Source organism: Macrotis lagotis, chromosome X, assembly GCF_037893015.1.
Source record: "Macrotis lagotis isolate mMagLag1 chromosome X, bilby.v1.9.chrom.fasta, whole genome shotgun sequence".
NCBI classification, from domain to species: domain Eukaryota; kingdom Metazoa; phylum Chordata; class Mammalia; order Peramelemorphia; family Peramelidae; genus Macrotis; species Macrotis lagotis.
Window position 1 is genome coordinate 604,939,132 of NC_133666.1, and position 19,864 is coordinate 604,958,995.

The window sequence follows — 19,864 nt, forward strand, 5'->3', positions numbered from 1 at the left end:
TAAATATTTAGTTTGTTTTCCAATTATATAAAATAGTAGTTTCTAACAATCATTTTTTTGTAATGTTTTAAATTTTACAATTTCCCCCCTCCTTCCCTTCCCTCCCCCTTCCCCCAGTAGAAGGCAATCTGATGGTCTTCACATTGTTCCATGATATGTATAGATCAAAATTGAATGTGTCAAGAGAAAAAAACATTCTTAAGGAAGAAAGACAATTTTAGAGATAGAAAAGTTATTGAAAACATAATTCAACTTTTAAAAAAAAAATCAAAGGCAATAATCTTTGTTTAAGCTCCATAGTTCTTTCTCTAGATAACAGGTGGTTTTCTCCATTACAGATCCCCTAAAATTGTCCCTGATTATTACACTGATGGAGTGAGCATGTCCATTATGGTGTATAATGTTCTTCTGGTTCTGGTCATCTCACTCAGCATCGATTCATGAAAGTCTTTCCAGGCTTCTCTGAAATTCCATCCCTACTGATTTCTAATAGAACAATAGCATTCCATCTCAAGCATATATCACAATTTGTTCAGCCATTCCCCAATTGATAGACGTCCCCTTCATTTCCAATTCTTTGCCACTACAAACAGAGCTGCTATAAATACTTTTGGACATGTGGGGTTTTTACCATTTTTTCACGATCTTTTCAGTATACAGACCCAGTAGTGGTATTGCTGGATCAAAGGGCAGCATTGTTCACTCTTAAGAGTACCATTGCACATGTGTTCATGTGTGTTTGCATATGTGTGGTAGTACTTTGCTTAAAAGTGTATGGTAGTTATTGTGATCTACAATGATATTCGTAAGAATGGCCCAAATGAAGCCAATTAAAAGGAAGAGGCAAAGAAGAAGCAGATCATTACATTGGAAATAAAAAAAAGAAATTATTAAGAAGAATGAATTTGATATGCATATCACTAATCTTTCCTGTTTTTATAACTGTCTGCATCTACAATCTGTACCATTTTGAAAAAGGATGAAATAAGGACAGCAGATACAAGGAAAGACATCATGAAAATATCAAAGAAATGACCATGTATTCTTGAAGATGTTGAAAAGATGCTGAAGCAGTTAACAGTTGATATGGTAGTTGAGAACATAGCCAGGCACTGACAATCAACGAATTGATGGATCTGCATGAGGTTGCAGAGGATATCTAATCTGAGGAGGAGGTTGGGAGATAAGAGGAATCTCTCATGTCAAGTGAGATTGGGGAGGTTTATCAGATGTGGGAAAAATGCAAAATTTTTTTGAAAAAATCACCCAAATAAGACTCTAGCATTGAGAGACATGAATATTTTTTTAACATTTCTGTGACATTATGAGTAAAGGTCAAAAACAAGTATCATTGGATATATTCCTAGTCAGAAGTAAACATAAATAAAAAAAAATAGTGAGTCAAAACATGAAAGTGATTCCAAAAAATTAAAAATAAGTGAAATCAGTAGTGTCAGTCTTACTTTTATGAATGTAGCATAAGATAGAACACTCCCCATATTGAAATTCCTGATGTTCTCATGGAAGGACATTTTTATTTTGGGGAGTAAACCTTCCTCCTCCTCCCTCTTGTCTATCTCATGCCTGCCACAACTCTTCTCAAAGGTAGAGTGCAGGTTAATTTGTTTGTTTTAGGTTTATATTATGTACTAATTGTTGCAATTATATTTCAGGTACATTCGGGATAAAAACTTACTTGAAATTATAAATAATTATTTTATATGAGTATTTTTGGGAATGTGGTACCAGTCAGCTGACTTTACATTATTTCCTTTGTGAATATTCTGCATTCCCAAACATATAGAAAACTGGATCAAATTTATAGAAAAAAGAACCATTCTTCAACTGATAAATGGTCAAAAGAAATGAACAGAAAGTTTTCAAAGAAATCAAAACTATATATACAATTTGAAAATTCATAAATGTATTTCATGCAAAAAATTATCTAAATCACTACTGAAAGAAATGCAAATTACATGAAATCTGAGCTACTACCTCACACCTATCAGATTGGCTAACGTGACAGAGAAGAAAAATGACAAATAGTAGAGAAAATGTGAGAAAATTAAAATGATAACATTGGTGAAGTTGTATATTACTTCAACAATTCTGAAGAACAATTTGTAATTATTCCCAAAGGGCTATAAAAACTATATAATGCCTTTTGACCAAAAATACCACTACTAGGTCTGCAGCCCAAAGAGATAAAAAAAGAGCCCAAGTATACAAGATAATTATAGAAGCTCTTTTAATGGTGACAGAGAATTAGAAATTGATAAATATCCATCAACTGGGGAATAGTTGAATGAGTTGTTATTTATGATTGTGATGGAATACTGCGTGCTTTAGAAAATGATGAGCTGAATATTCTCAGAGCAACATGGAAAGATTAACATGAAGTGGTGCAAAGTGAAATGAGTAAAACCAGGAGAACATTGTAAGTACCAGAAATGTTGTATAATAATATACTATAAATAACTTGTTTTTCTCTTTTTTTTTCTTTATATTTCAATTTATTTTTCAGGAACATGTTAGAAAGTTTTTCAACATTAATTCACTTACACAATTTAAATCATCCCCCTTTTCCATTCCCTTCCCCTCAGCAGTCTAGTAAAAAAGTTTACATGTTAATTTATGTTTAACATGTTTATATATTGGTCATTTTGTATATGAGGATTAGTTCTAAGGGTAAGAAAGTAAACCATGAGATAGTAAGAAAAAACATAAGAGAAGTTTGAAAAAAAGTGAATATAATATGCATTCAGAATCTGTGGATTATTTTGTTTTGTTTTCCTGCAGACATGCATGGTGTTGTCTATAACATGTCTCTCAGAGTTGTCCTAGATCTCTGAACTACTGAGAGGAGCTGCATTCATCATAGTTGTTCAACTTACAATGTTGCTGTTGAGATGTAAAATGTTCTCTTGGATCTGCTCCCTTCACTCAGCATCAGTTCATATTATTCTTTCCATGCATCTCTAAAAATTGACCCTTCATGGTTTCTTAATAATAGTACTCCATAACATGCATAGATCATAACTTGTTCAGTCATTCCTCAATTGATGGACACCTCTTCAATTTCCAATTCTTTGTCACGACAAAAAAATCTATAAATATTTTGAATATATATGAGACTTTCTGATGTCTATGGTTTATTTTGGATATAGGTCTAGTATTCATATTTCTGGGTGAAAGGGCATGATCAGTTTTATTGCTCTTTGGGCATAGTTGCATAGCTCTCCGGAATGATTGAACTAGTTCACAACTCCACCAACAGTGCTTTAATGTCCCAATCTTACTATAACATCTCCAACATTAATCATTTCCCTTTTTGTCATCTTAACCAATCTGATAGGTGTGAGGTAGTAGCCCATAGTTGTTTTAATTTGCATTTCTCTAATCAGTAATGATTTGAAGAACTTTTTCATAAGATTATATATAGCTTTAATTTCTTCATTTGAAAACTGTTCATATCCTTTGATCATTTATCAACTGGGTAATGACTTGTAACTTTATGAATTTGATTCAATTCTCTTTATGTTTTAGAAATGAAACCTTGGGGCAGCTAGGTGGTGCAGTGGATAGAGCATGGACCCTGGAGTCAGGAATACCTGAGTTCAAATCCGACCTTAGACACTTAATAATTACCTAGGGCAAGCCACTTATCCCCATTTGCCTTGCAAAAACCTAAAAAAAAAATTAAAAGAAAAAAAAGGAGACCTTTATCAGAATTCATAGCTGTCAAAATTGTTTCCCAGGATTGTGTTCCTTCTCTAATCTTGGTTACATTAGGTTTATTAGTGTGGAAACTTTTTAATTTAATACAGTCGAATCACCCATTTTGCAATTTATAATTACTTTATTTCTTTTTTTTTTTGGTAAAACATTTATCCCCTTTTCCATAAATAATTTCTTCATTGCCTAATCAGCCTTTATGTCTAAATCCTATACAAATTTTGACCTTATTTTGGTATTGGCTGTGGAAGGTGGATCTATATCTAGTTTTTGCCACCGTATTTTCCAGTTTTCCCAGCATTTTTTGTCAAATAGTGAGTTCTTATTCCAGAAGCTAATGACTTTGAGTTTGTCAAACAAAAGACTACTATAGTCAGTTACTGCATTATCATTTATACCTATTCAAATTCACTGATCCATTACTCTATTTAGTAGCCATTAGCAGGCAATTTTGAGACTCCCACAACCTTATTTAGATTATTTCCCCAGCAATTTCCTTGATATTTTTGACCTTTTGTTGCTTTGTTGCTGCTGATAAATATTGTTACTATTTTTTTTTTTTAGCTCTGTAAAATAAATTTTTGGCAGTTTGGTATGGTCCTGAATAAGTAATTTAATTTAGGTAGAATTGTCATTTATGTTATATTAGCTCAGACTAAATGTGGGTAATTGATGCTATTCCAATTGTTTAGATATGACTTTATGTTAAAAGCATTTTTTCAATTATGCTCATAAAGTTTCTGGGTTTTTCTTGGGAGGTAGATTCCCAAGTATTTTAAGTTTACTACAGTTAACTTTAAATGGAATTTATCTTTCTATCTCTTGCCCTTGGATTTTGTTGCTCATGGAAATGCTAATGATTTCTGTGGGCTTGTTTTATATCCTGCTACTTTGCTGAATTTGTAAATTGTTTCAGATAGTTTTTTATTCTATTTTCTTGGGTTCTCTAAGTATACCATCATATCATCTGCAAAGAGCGAAAATTTTGTTTCCTCATTGCCTATTCTAATTCCTTCAGTTTCTTTTTCTTCTCTTGCTTGTACTATATTGAATAATAGAAGTGATAAGAGGCATCATTGTTTCACCACTGAACTTATTGTAAATGCCTAGTTTATCCTCATTACATATGATCTATATAGATGGTTTTAGATAGATACTGGTTTAGATAGATATTTTCATGAAAATTCCATTTATTCCTATATTCTCTAGGGTTTTTAATAGGAACGAATATTGTATTTTCTCAAGGGCTTTTCAGCATCTATTGAGATAATCATATGGTTTCCTTTGGTTTTGTTATTGATATGTTCAATTATGATAAGTGTTTTCCTAATATTGAACCATCCCTGCATATCTGGTGTGTATCCTACCTGATCATGGTTGTAATATCTTTGATAAAATTTTATTAAAGATTTTTGCTTCAATGTTTACTAGGGAGATTGGTCTATAATCTTCTTTGTTTTGACTCTTCCTGGGTCAGGTATCAATACCATATTGGTGACATAAAAGAAATTTGGCAGAACTCCTTCTCCTATTTATTTTTAAATATTATTTATTTAAAGCAATGGGGCTAAGTGACTTTCCCAAGGTCACACAGCTAAACAATTGTTAAGTGTCTGAGGTTGGATTTGAACTCAGGTCCTCCTGAAACCAGAGCTGGTGATCTATCTACCTAGCTTCCCCCTCCTTCTCCTATTTTCATTTTTAATACTGTAATTTGGCAATTTTCTTTCTTTTTTAATCATTAATCAAAGTTTATCTATTGTTTCTTCATAAAATTAACTCAGTTTTATTTATTAGATCAATAATTTTCTTGCTTCAATTTTATTAATCTCAACTCTGGTTTTCAGAATTTCTAATTTGGTATTTAATTGGGGATCTTTAACTTGTTCTTTTTCTAATTTTTTTTTTAGTTGCATGCCCAGTTCATTGATAACCTCTTTATATTTTATTCATATAAACATTTAGAGATGTAAATTTTCCTCTAAAAACTTCTTTGGCTGCATCCCACAAACTTTATGATATCTCATTGTTCTCATTTTCTTGGATGAAATTATTGCTTATTTTATAGTTTTTTGTTTAATCCACTCATTTTTAAAAAAATAGATTATTGAGTTTCTAATTAATATTTTATTTATCATTACATTGTCCTTTATTACATGTAATTTTTATTGCATTATAATTTGAAAAGCATGCCTTTTTATTTATGCCATTCTACATCAGGTTTTTAGACCCTAATACATGGTCAATTTTAGTATAGGTGCCATGTACTGCAAAGAGAAATAGGTCAATTCTTTTCTAACTTCATTCAGTTTTCTCCACAGAACAATCATATCTAAGTTTCCTAAGATTTTATTAACCTTCATAACTTCCTTGTGGTTAGACATATCTAATTTTGAAATGGAGAAGTTGTGGTATCCCCCACCCCACCCCGTTATAGTATTAGAGTCCATGTCTCATTGTAATTCATTCAGCTTCTCCTCTTCGAATTTCCATACTGGTTGGTGCATATTTGTGCAATAATGATATAACTTCATTTCCTATGGTGCCTTTTAAAAAAGATGTCTCCTTCTCATCAATTTTAAAGTCCTATTTCTGATTTGGTTTTGTCTGAGACCAGGATTGCTACCCCTGAATTTTTTCCTTTTGCAGAACCATAATATATTTTGCTACAGCCTTTTAACTTTGTCCTATGTAATTTCTCTCTGCTTCAAATGTGTTTCTTGTAAACAAAATATTGTAGATTTCTGTTTTTTAATCCATTCTTCTATCAGTTTCCTTTTTATGAGAAAGTTCATCCCAATCATAATTAGTTAAGATTGCTAATTCTTTATGTCCCTCCATGCTATCTTTCCCCACATACTTTAACTATGCTCTTTCCTCTTATTCTTCCTCACCAGTGTTTTGTTCACTTTCCTCTTCAACTTTTCTTTTAAATTTTAACTTTATTTTTACTTTTGCCTTCTTTATTTATTTTTGCAAGGCAAATGGGGTTAGATGGCTTGCCCAAGGTCATACAGCTAGGTAATTATTAAGTGTCTGAGAACGGATTTGAACCCAGGTACTCCTGACTCCAGGGCTGGTACGGTACTTCATCCAATGCGCCACCTAGACACCCCTTTCCTTCTTTTTCATCAGTCCCTTCTTCCCTTTCCTTTTCTTTTGCCCCCCTGTTTCGCTATAGGGTAATATAATTTTTTTTTAAATCCAGTTGGGAATGTATGTTATTCCCTCTCTGGATCAACTCTAATGAGTAGGATTTACTCCATGTTCACACACTCCCCCTTTCCCATCTACTATAATATTTCTTAGTGTCTCTTCACCTCATATTATTTATCTACTAATGTCTTGCCTTTTCTTAGTATAGTCTTTTTTAGGGTTTTATTGCTTTAACTCTTTCCTGCATCCACAACCCCTTTGTCAAAATATAATCCTTTTATCTGATAGAAGTACTGTTCTCCAAGGTAGATTGATAGATTATTTGATTGAATAATAAGCAGCATATATTCATAATCTTAAAATAACTTCCCCATTTCTGTCTCATTAGAAATACACTTTTCATGTATCATAAATCACATCAAGATTATATAGTCAATTTATACTATACCCCCTATTAAGTACCCTCCATGGACACACAGTCCTCATGAACCAAAGCATCATGCAGAGTCAAATCATGTCATGAACTATTTATACCCCACCCCCAAGCATAGTCCCTTCAATTGTAGCCAAAGGGTAATGCTTCATATCCAGTCCCCCTAACTACCCTTTTCCTGTCTTTCTCTATAGTACTTCAAGCACACCCATACAATCTTTCCCAACCAAATAGTGGAGTACTTTATTTCTCTCTGTCCTTTTGCAACTCCAACCATGGTATTATAATCCTTCAAAACTAAAGTATGGATTAATAGATCATTTCCTAATCTATTTAAGTCCAACCTTTCTATGTATGCTCCCTCCTTCTGTCCCTATTGTACTACATCCATCCTTAACTAAAGCATCTAATAAAGTATGGTCTCTCCATGATTAATTATGTTTAGAACCTCTAAGTACTCTGAGTACTTGGGAATTCTGAAAGCATCTCATAAGAACTTGTAAATTGATTACATGGCTTTGTCCAGCATGGTATGCCCTTATCAGAGGTGGTGCTGGGCTCTATGGGCAAGGTAGAATTGAAGCAGTTCCATGGAAAATGAATAAATTTAGAATAAACACCACAGTGTTTGCATGAAATAGTTGTATTCAAGCATTCCAAGCTCATACTGGTCTGATCAGCCACAATCAGGTATTCTGTAATGTGTCTTAAACATAGTGATGTCATTTGGTCTTCTTCAATAAGAAAGGAGAAGAACCAACCATACCCATATCTTCTAATTACAGTCCCTTCAACTATATTCAGTTTTTTATTGGAGAAAAATTTTACCTAAAATCTTTACCTAAGAAAAATACTATTCTCAAAAGTAACAAGTTGTAAGGATGTTTAAAGTTTAAGGTTCCTATCTAGCATTTGTTTATATTCCCCCTGTTTACCCTTTTATGAATCTCTTGAGTTTTGCATTTGAAGATAGAATTTTCTTTTCAGTTCTGATCTTTTTGTCAGAAAATTTTGGAAGTCCTCTATTTCAATGAAAATCCATCTTTCCCCCTGGAATTATGTGTTAATTCTTGGATATAATCCAAGGTCCTTTGCCCTCTGAAATAATATATTTCAGGTCCTCCAATTCTTTAATGTTGAAGTTTCTAAGTCCTATATAATTCTGACTGTGCTTCCTTTGCAATAAATTTGTTTCTTTTGGTCTCCTTACAGTATTTTTTCCTTTAGTTGAGATTTCTGGAACTTGACTATGTTAGTCGTTGGAGTTGTTTTTTTTCCCTAAGTTGTCTTTTTAGAGATGTTCTGTTTTTTTCTTTTAAGGACTATTTTGACTTCTTGATTTACTATATTATATTTTCTGGGCTCTTTTTTGATCTACGCTTTCAGGTAGATCAATAATTCATTGATTATCTCCCATGGATCTCTTTTCCAGGTCATTGATTTTTCTTAAAAGGTACTTTACATTTTCTTCAATTATTTCAGACTTTTGATTTTGTTTGATGAAATCCTGGTGTCTCATAAAGTTAATAGTTTCTATTTGTCCAATTCACATTTTTAGGGTTTTATTTTCTTCAGTTTGCTTTTATATTTCCTTTTTTCAGTTGCTTAATTTTACTTTTCTTTTCCATTTAAACAATTTCATTTTTTAATTAGCTAAATTCTTTTTCCAGTTTGTCATTTTTAATTTTAAAAGAGTTGATTTCTCTGATCATTTTTTCTTAATTCTCCTACATTTCTCTCATTTCTTTTTTTTCCATTTTTCTTCTTCCTTTCTTCTTTGGTTTTTAATATCTTTTTAAAGCTCTTCTATGAGATTTTGGATTTGAGTCCAAATCATAAACTCCTCTGAGACTTCCCTTGTAAGTAATTCCTCATTTGTTTCTTCTCTTGTGATGGCTTTAAAAAAATCATCTCTACCTGAATAGTAGCTCTCTATAATTATAACTCTTTTTTGTTTTTGTTTTTGTTCTTGATGTTCATTTTGCTTGTTAAGTTCTGCTCCTGGTGTATAGGAGTTTAGTCTCAAGTTTTTTGAGCTGGGGTCAAAATCTTGTCCCTGGTTTATTGATGACCAAGATATTTCCTAGGTAGCCCAGAGCATTGCCTTTGCCTAAGCCCAAGCCTTGCCAATGCAGTATTACCAAAGTTTGAACTTTGTCTGGAGTTGGAACTTTTCCTGCTGGTCTGTTTTGTAGCTGATCTGGTCCCCAGGCTGTTTGTTATCTAGCTTGTGGGACCTGGGCTATGTTGTGGCTAGAAACCTCTTGATGACTCCCCCCCACCTCCTGTTTAGTGGGCATTATTTTTCCTTTTCCCCCTGAAGAGACAGAACTCCACTGAAGATCCTCCACTTCTCTAAAGTTGAAAACTGTTTTGCTCTTCCTTTTTGGTAGACTCTGTAACTTTAATGTCTGTGTTAAGGTTTCATTTAACATTGTGTAGGGAAAAGCTGCAGGAGCATGGTAGCTTCCTGATGCCTTCTTGACTCTATAACCCCAAAAGTCCCTAACAGCTATTTTTAAGAAATATGATGATTTAAGATAATTCTTAAAGACATATGATGGAAAGTGCTCTTCTTATCTAGAGAAAGAGCTAGTTGAGAATGAATGCAAATCAAAGATACTTTTTCTTAACTTTATTTTTCTTGGCTTGTTTGTCTACTTTCTTTCACAGAATGACTTACATGGAAATATGATTTGCATGATTGCACATGTATAGCCTATGTCAAATTCTTTGCCTTCAAGGCAATTGGGGGGAGCAGGGAAAGGAAGGAGAGAATTTGGAAATCAAACTTTGAAAATAAAGTGTTTAAAATTGTTTTTACATGTATTTGGGGGAAAATAAAGTATTCAATAAGATTTAAAAAACAGAGAAAAGACAGGTCTGTGACATTATGAGAAGAAGCTGGTAACACCTTGCCCACAGAGGAAGCAATGTTTTTTCTGGGACTACATTAGAAAACTTCTCCTTGAGAGCAGGGCTGTTACTGTTTTTCATTATTTCTTTACTACTTAAAATAGTTATTGCTGCAGAGTTTAGTGTTTAATAAATGCTTTTTTGACTTGATCTGACCTGACCTGACTTGTCAAAAAACAACTCAATATACTCAATAATTTTGTCATATGAAAACAAATGATATTTCCTCAAAGGGGTTAGCCTAGTTAAAAGATTTAACAAGAAAGCATTGCTAAAGATTCCAAAGAATTAGACAAGAAATAGAAGCCCTTAGGAGTACAGCTGATTTCCCTCATTGCTGCCAGCCAAATGCAAGGGTTAAGGGGAAGAAAAACTAGATTTGGGAAATGAATTTAGCTGGGTAAGAAGTTGGTGTCTGAAATTAAAGGATAAATATTTAAACACTGATCCACCCAATTTTCTTCTTGTGCTATTTATTGTAAAAAAATTTTAAAAGTATGATGAAAATGAAACACCATTTTTAAGCAACAATACAATAAACTATTTGAAAAATAGTAATGAAATTAAATGGTATATATATATATATATATATATGTATAGAGATATACATATATAACAATAGTATTAAAAAATAATGACCAAAATAAAGGATGGTCAAAATAAATGGAAAAATATATCTTGTATATTTTAGATCATAGATATATTAAATTTATGTAACAGAAAGAATGAAATTTCTCATATTAATTAATATTTTAATATAACTAATCGAATTATCAATGAACTTTCATAGTATGTGAGAAAATCACAATGGTTTTATAATAAAATTTGTTGACAAAAAAAGTTGACAAGTGTATTGTGAGGGAACACAAGAGAAAAAAAAGACATTGATTAAGTCCTTGAATTCACAAGTTTGAAGATACATTGAAAGTAATTATCATCAAAACTATTGGATACTAGGCAAAGTACAGAGAAATAGATCTAAAGAATAAATGCACAAGGAACCCTGTTAAATATATATAAAAATGTTTAATGTGTGAAAATTATTTAGAAAATAATGGGTAAAGGATATATTTTTAATATTATTTAAAAGTTTGCTGAAAATGCTGAGAAAGGCATTTTTGCCCATATATTACTTCATGTTTTCTAGTGAATTCTATATTACAGAAACCCAAAAAATGCGTGAAGAAAAGTAATTATTATATTTATTTCAATTGTAGACAAGAGAAAGTTTGTTACTCTGCAAATGGAGAGAATTATGGGGAACTAGTTTTTCTTAGCTATATTATGTATAAATATGTGTACAAAATCTATTAAAAAGTATACTTAAAGAAAAATAATATTCATATATTTGAAATACATATAGCACATAGGTGTGTGTTTTATGAATGCTTCGTTCTTGTCTTCTTTCCTTCATTTTTGTTTGTATTTTACACATTCACTGTGTATTATCTATTTTAAGGCAGCTTTTTTTCCTGCTTCATCTCAACTGAACACCTTAATACTTTATTACTTTAATACTTTATTACTTTAATACTTCATTGAAACAAAAATGACCCTTTTCCAAGTTTCTCCTACTTTTTTTCTTTACTCATGACGAGGTGATTCCCCTAACCAAAGGCTACCCATTCTAATATACCCATAATCCCATCCTTTTTTATCTTATTTAGTAGATCTCTATAATTCAAACTCTTTTACTTTTTCCAATGGCTCCTTCTCCGCTGTCAACCAACAAACTTTTTTTCTCAGACTTCTGGCCACGATGACAGAGAGGAAACCAGCTCTCCTGGCTTTCCCTAAGAACTGACAAGAATCAATTCTCTTAGGGGCAGCTAGGTGGCACAGTGGATAGATCACTGGCCCTGGAGTCAGGTGTATCTGAGTTCAAATCTGGTACCTGCGTTCAAATCTGGTACCTGAGTTCAAATCTGACCTCAGAAACTTAAAAATTATCTTGCTGTATGACCTTGGGCAAGACATTTTAAAAAAAAACAAATTAAAAAATACAATCTTTTAACAGAGTTTGGAGTGACAAACACACAAAAGAAACAAGTGGAACTTCTTCCAGCAAGATCTGTCATGGGGGGTGGGGAGGAGCATGGATATGGGCAACTTGGATATGTGCAGGGAAGAGAGCAGAACCACTGCATAGGCCAAAGGATGAGGCAGGGGACTAACCTGAGATACTTGACTGTGGGAGCAGAAGCCATTGCAAGGTAGGAGGACTGGGAGAGCTCCAAGGTGGCTGATCTAGACCACCAGTACCAAAGTCACTGACATTCCCAGAGGAACCCCTAGATATCCTGTGGGAGGACATGGCCTTTCCCTAGTCAAACATAGAAACAGCCTCTTTTGTTGCCCCATTCCCAAAGGCCCAGGTGTGGGTAGTAGACTTCCCCAGGACTGCCTATCCAGAGAGAACCTCTGTCATTTTTCAGTCCTGATGACCTAGATCAGCCACTGAGTTGTACAGATCAGCCCAGATCTAACCCGCAAGTCTAGGATGTGGGCAACTGACATTCCCAATACAGACAATCCAGAGAAAATTTCTGTCATTCATTACTGGTTGATCCACTGAGAAATCCCCTAGAGTCCCTAACTCTAGTAAGTAGGGCCTCCAGGGTTCTCAACACTCCCCCAATGTAAGAACTTAGGGAAATGGATATGAATATCTCCAAATGAAGCAAAACCAGGAAATAGTAAAGTCGATTGAACACTACCTTGGAGATAAGGATAATAGCTCAGAAAAGGAGAATAGAAGAAACTCTATCTTAGAAACTTCAGGGAAGTATATGAATTGTTCTCCCACACAGAAAGTCTTCTTAGAAAAGATCAAAAAGAGTTTAAAATCAAATGGAAAAATTGGGAAAAGAAATGCAAGAGAAAATCAACATTTTACTACAAAAATGATTAAAGAAAGCAAATTCTTTGAAAATACAATAGGACAATTGCAAAAAGAAAATAATTCCACCTAAAAATCATTCAGCAAATGAAAAAAGATACAACTCCTTCAAAAATATATTGACTAATATTAGCTCTCTTTTTGTTTTAAACTAACTGTTCTCAGAATTGGATTTTTTTTGTGTGTGAAATTAAAAAGTTTTGCCTTTGAATTTCATGAAGTACTGCTAGCTGAAGCCAGTTTGACATAGTAAGAGAAATGTCAGACTGACTGAGAGTCGTGCAGTCTGATTCCAAACAAACTCTGAACACTTTCAAAGAGCAATGAAACATATTTTGCAGGATTATATATATATATATGTATATGTATAGACTATTGACCCAGCAATTTCAATTCTAGGTCTACATGCAGAAGAAATTATAAATAAAAGGGAAAAGTCTTATATGTTCCAAAATATTCATAGTAGCTCTTTTCGTTGTGGCAAAGAACTGGAAGTTGAGGAGATGCCTATCAATTGGGGACTAGCTAAACAAGTACATTAATTTTATGAAATACTATTGTTCTATTAAAAAAACCCACAAATAGTTGGCCTATAGAGAAGCATGGAATGACTTATGGGATCTGATGCTGAGTGAAGGGAGTAGAACCAAAAAAATAAGGAAAATGACATTGTGAGATGAACAACTTTGATGGAAACAGCTCCTCTTAGCCTTTCAGAGAGCTAGGACAATTGCATTAGATTGGTTATGGACTGTTATCCCCATCCAGAGGAAGAAAAACATAACTAAACAGAACACAAATACATATAAAAAAACCCCAATCCTTCAGAATCTGATGAACACTTTATAAAAATTATCTTTCGTGGATCTCTTTCCCTTAATCCTAAATCCTCATACTGAAAATAACTAATCCTTAAATATGTTTATCAAAATATGTATGTTCAGTGTTAACCTGATTGTTATCCCAATGAGGGGAGGAGGGAGGGAAGGGAGGGTGGAAGGAAACTGTGAAACTTAAAAATATACATGTACATCTGGATGAAAATAAATAAATTATAAAATAAAGCTCAGTGAAATGCTAAATAAATATATCTATATACTTATACATTTTATACTATATAAACACATATATATGTATATATAGACTAAGTTGAAAAGGAGATACAAAAACTAAATGAAGAAAATGCATCACTGAAAAATAGATTTGAATTAGTGGAAGCTGATGACTTCTTGAGGCACCAAGAATCTGTTAAACAAAATAAAAAAAAATGAAAAAGTAGAAAATATAAAATACTTCATTGGCAAAGCAACTGACTAGAAAAAAAACAGATCTAGGAGAAATAATTTAAGAATCATAAGACTACTTGAAAACCTTGATGAACAAAGAAGTTCAACTTCATTCTTCAGGATACAGTTAAGGAGAACTGTCCTGATATCCTGGAACCAGAAGGCAACTAGTCATTGAAAAAAAATCCATCAATAACCCCTACTCCTAAAGGGATTTTGAAATGAATACACCAAGGAATATTGTGGTCATATATCAAGGAGAAAATCCTGCAAGTGGCCAGAAAGAAGCAATTCAAATATCAAAAATGTCACAGTCAGGATTACACAGGACTGGTCTGTATCAGCATTAAAGGATCAAAGGGATTGGAATATGATATTCCAGAGAGCAATGGAGCTAGAATTACAACAAAGAACCAACTATCCAGAAAACTGAGACTTCTCTTTCAGGGGAAAGATGGTTATTTAATGAAATAAACAACTTTCATACTTTCCTGATGAAAAGCATAGAGATGAATGAAAAATTTGTCCTTTAAACATGAGTTTCAAGAGATATATGAAAAAATAAATGGGCAAAGAAAAAGAATGTAAGCTTAAAATGGTTACGTTCCTATCTGGAGGAAAATTCTCATAACTTTTGAGAACTGTAATTGTATTAGAGGGGAATACATTCAGGCTGAATGTATGGATAGTCATAATATGTCCATAACCTTGATGGAATGATATTAAACAATTATTACAAAGTGGGATGGGATTGTAAAGAGACAGGAGAAAGGGGGAGGTAGAATGAAATATGTTACCTCAGATGAAGAGGTTCAAAATACCAATTGCAATAGAGGGAAAGAAGGGAGGAGTTGTGAATAACCTGAATCTTATTCTCATCCGATTGACTCAAAGAGGAATTAACATATACACTCAGTAGAATTCTGAAATTTATTTTACCTTTCAAGTTTAAGAAGAGAAAAGAGGGAGGAGGGAAAAGGGAAAGGGGGGCAAAGGAGGGTGTGGATAGGAGTGGGGGAACACATTGAAGGAGGTAGTATTCAGAAGCCAAATAACAAGGAGGAAGAATAAGGTGAAAGGAAGAAAAAATGCAAACGGAGGGGAGAGAGCTCAATGAGTTACAGGAAGACGTAGACAGCAAAACTGTACTGGTGGCTATTGAAGAGATCATGAAAAATGGTAAAAAACATCACTTGTAGAAAAATATTTATAGCAGCCCTGTTTGTGGTGACAAAGAATTGGAAATTGAATGTCCATCAATTGGGGAATGGTTTAATAAACTGTGGTTTATGTATGTGATGGAACAATATTGTTCTATTAGAAACCAGGAGGGATGGGGATTCCAGGGAAGCCTAGAAGGATTTGGCTGAACTGATGCTGAGCAAGATGACCAGAACCAGAAGAACATTGTACACCCCAACAGCAACATTGGGGGGTGATCAACCTTAATGGACTTTCTCATTCCATTAGTACAACAATCAGGCACAATTGTATCCAGAGAAAGAATTGTGGAGTTTAAAAAAAAGACCAAAGACTACTACCTTTAAAAATAAACTTATCTTATTATGCAATTTTGATATTTCTTTTACTTTATTTTTCTTCCTTTAGGATATGGTTTCTCTCTCATCACATTCAACTGAGATCAATGTATACCATGGAAACAATGTAATGAATAACAGAATGCCTTCTGTGGGGGGGGTGGGGGAGGGAAGCAAGAAAGGGGAAAAAATTGCAAAACTCAAAATAACTAAAATCTTTCTAAAAATCTATTCTGTTGGGAGACGTTAACCTCCCTCTCTCAGAATTAGAAAAATCTAACCACAAGATAAACAAGAAAGAAGTGAATCAGGTGAATAGAATGTTAGAAAACTTAGGTGTGATACACCTCTGGAAAACGTTAAAGGGAGATAGAAAGGAATAAACCTTCTTTTCTGTGGTACATGCACCTAAACAAAAACTGACCACATAATATGGCATAAAAACTTCATAATCAAATGCAGAAAGGCAGAAATATTGAATGCATACTTTTCAGATCTCTATCCAATAGCAATAATATGCAATAAAGAGTCAAGGAGAGATAGAACTAAAATTAATTGAAAATTAAATAATATAATTTTGAATAACAAGTGGATCAAACATCAAATCATATTTTATTGTGATTTCATTATTATTAATTAGAATTAATGATTTCATCCAAGACAATGACAGTAATGAGACAACACATCAAAACTTATGAGATATGACTAAAGCAGTTATTAGTAGAAATATTTTATCTCTAAATGTTTACTTGAACAAAATAGAGAAAAAGGAGATCAACGAACTAGAAAAACAAATGAAAGAGCAAATTAAAAATCCCCAATTAAATACCCAATTACAAATTCTAAAACTTAAAGGTGAAATTAATAAAAGTGAAAGTAAGGAAATTATTGATGTAATAATTAAAACCAACAGTTAGGTCTAAAAAAACCCAATAAAATAGAACAACCTTTGGGTAATTTGATTTAAAAAAGAAAACCAAAGTGTTTGTATCAAAAAATTAAAGTAGTAAATTGGAACTATTTTGCCCAATTTTATACCAATAAATTTGACAATATAAGTGACATGGATGAATATTTACAAAAATATTAGCTACCTGAATTAAAAGTAGGAAAAAATACTTCAATAACCCTATCTCAGAAAAAGAAATTGCACAAGGAAACAAAGAACTCCCTAAGAAAAGAATCTCCAGGGCCAGATGAATTCACAAGGGAATTCTACCAGACATATAAGGAGCAATTAATTCAAATTCTATATAAAATATTTTTAAAAAGAAGATGAAGTTTTTTCAGATTCCTTCTATGACACTAATATGGTCCTGATACCTAAAGTAAGAAAAGTCAAAACAGAGAAAGACCTATTTCCCTAATGAATATGCATGCAAAAATTTTAAATAAAATATTAGCAAAATAATTACAGGATATTATCATTAGATTAATACAGTATGATTAAGTAGGACTTATACCAGGAATGAAGGATTGGTTCAACATTGGGAAAACTATTAGCATAATCATCCATATTAATAAGAAACCTAACATAAATCATATAATAATCTCAATAGATGCTGAAAAAGCTTTTGGCAAAGTACAGTACACATTCCTATTAAAACCACTAGAGAGCATAGGAATAAGTGGAATGTTTCTTAAAACAATAAACAGGATCAATCTGAAACCACCATAAAGCATTATGTAATGGGGATAAGCTAGAAGCATTCCCAATAAGATCAGAGGTGAAACAAGGATAACCCTTTTCACCACTATTATTCAATATTATATTAGAAATACTAGTTTTGGCAATAAAAGAAGAAAAAGAATTTGAAGAAATAAGAATTGGTAACAAAGAAACAAAATTCTCACTCTTCACAAAAGATATGATGTTATACCTAGAGAATCCTAAAAAATCATCTAAAACAGTACTAGAAATAATTAGCAACTTTAGCAAAGTTTCAGGATATAGAATAAACCTACATACATCCTCAGTATTTCTATTTATTACTAGTAAGATACAGCAAGAGATAGAAAGAAAAATCATATTTACAATCACAGTAGGGGTGGCTAGGTGGTACATTGGATAAAGCACTGGCCCTGGAGTCAGGAGTACCTGGGTTCAAATCCAGTCTCAGACACTTAATAATCACCTAGTTGTGTGGCCTTGGGCAAGCCACTTAACCCCATTTGCCTTGCCAAAAAAACCCTTAAAATCACAGTAGACAATATAAAATACCTAGGCATCTACCTGCCAAAGCAGACTCAGAAACTATATGAAAACAATTATAAAATACTTTTCAGACAAATAAAATGAGATCTAGATAACTGGGCAAATGTCAATTGCTCACAGGTAGGCCAAACTAATATAATAAAAATGACAATTCTACCTAAATTAAATTACTTATTTATTCAGTGAGGTAGAAAAAATAGTAACTATATTCATATGGACAAACAAAAGGTCAAAAATATCAAGGAAATCAATGAAAAAATGCAAACAAAGTTGTATAGTCATACCAGATCTAAAATTATATTATAAGGCATCACTCACCAACACTGTTTGGTACTGGCTAAAAAACAGAGTATTGGGTCAGTGAAATAGATCAGGTGCAAAAGAAACAGCAAATTACTATAGTAATTGCTTGATAAACCCAAAGATTCAAAATTAAGATAACTTCTGGGAATAATGAAAGAGAGTATGGCAGAAACTAGGTAAAATCTCACACACAATAGAAGATAAGGTTGAAATGGGTACAGGATTTAGGCAAAAAAAAAAGTCTAATTAAGAGAACAATGAAAAGTTTACTTGTCAGATCTATGGGAAGGAGAGCAGTTAATGACCAAAGAAGAGATGGAGAAGAATAAAAAATAAGCTGGATAATTTTGATTTCATTAAATGAATTTTTTTTACATAAACAACAATTACCACCAAGATTAAAAGGGATGTAATTAGTTGGGAGACAATTTTTACAACTAGTGTTTCTGAAGATAATTATCAGATGAAGAAATCAAAAGTATCTATGGTAATATGAAAAATCATTATTGATTAGAGAAATGTAAATTAAAACATCTCTGAAGTATTACCTCATACCAATCAGTATGAGTGGAAAGGAAAATGATCAATGTTGGAGGGGATGGGGAAAAACTGGGACATTAATACATTACTGGTGGAACTGCTAACTGATTCAATCTTTCTGGAGAGCAATTTCAAACTGTGATCGAAGGACAATAAAAATGCGCATACTGTTTTATCCAGAAATATCACTACTGTGTCTATATCCTGAAGAGATTTTGAAAAGAAATAAAAATCCCATATGTACAAAAATATTCATAACAAATTTTTTCTAGTGCCAAGATATTGGGATGTGAGGGGATACCTATCAATTAGGAATGACTAAACAAATGATGGTATATGAATGTCATAGAACACTTGTTCTATAAGAAATCATGAGGGACAGGATCTCAGAAAGGTCTGGAATGATTTGCATGAATTGATGCTGAGTGAAATGAGCAGAAACAGAAGAGCATTATATAGACTGCTTACAACATGGGGTGACGATCAACTATATTGGACTTGTTCATTTCAGCAGTACAATAATCAAAGACGATTTTAAGAGATGTTTGATTGAAAATATCATTAAAATCCAGAGAAGAAACTTTGGAGTTTAATTGAAGAACAAAGTTCATTATCTTAAAAGTTGTCTTATGTATTGTCATTTTTTCACTCTGTAGTTTTGTCTTTCATTTGGATATGTTTCTTTTCTCACAATGTGATCAATATAAATCATTGTTTAGCATGGTTATAGATTGCTTTTTGTCAGGGAGAGGGGGGAGGGAAGGGATGGAAGGAGAAAAATGTAAAACTCAAAACCTTGGGGAAAAGGATTGGTAAAATATACTACTGCATTTAGTTGGAAAA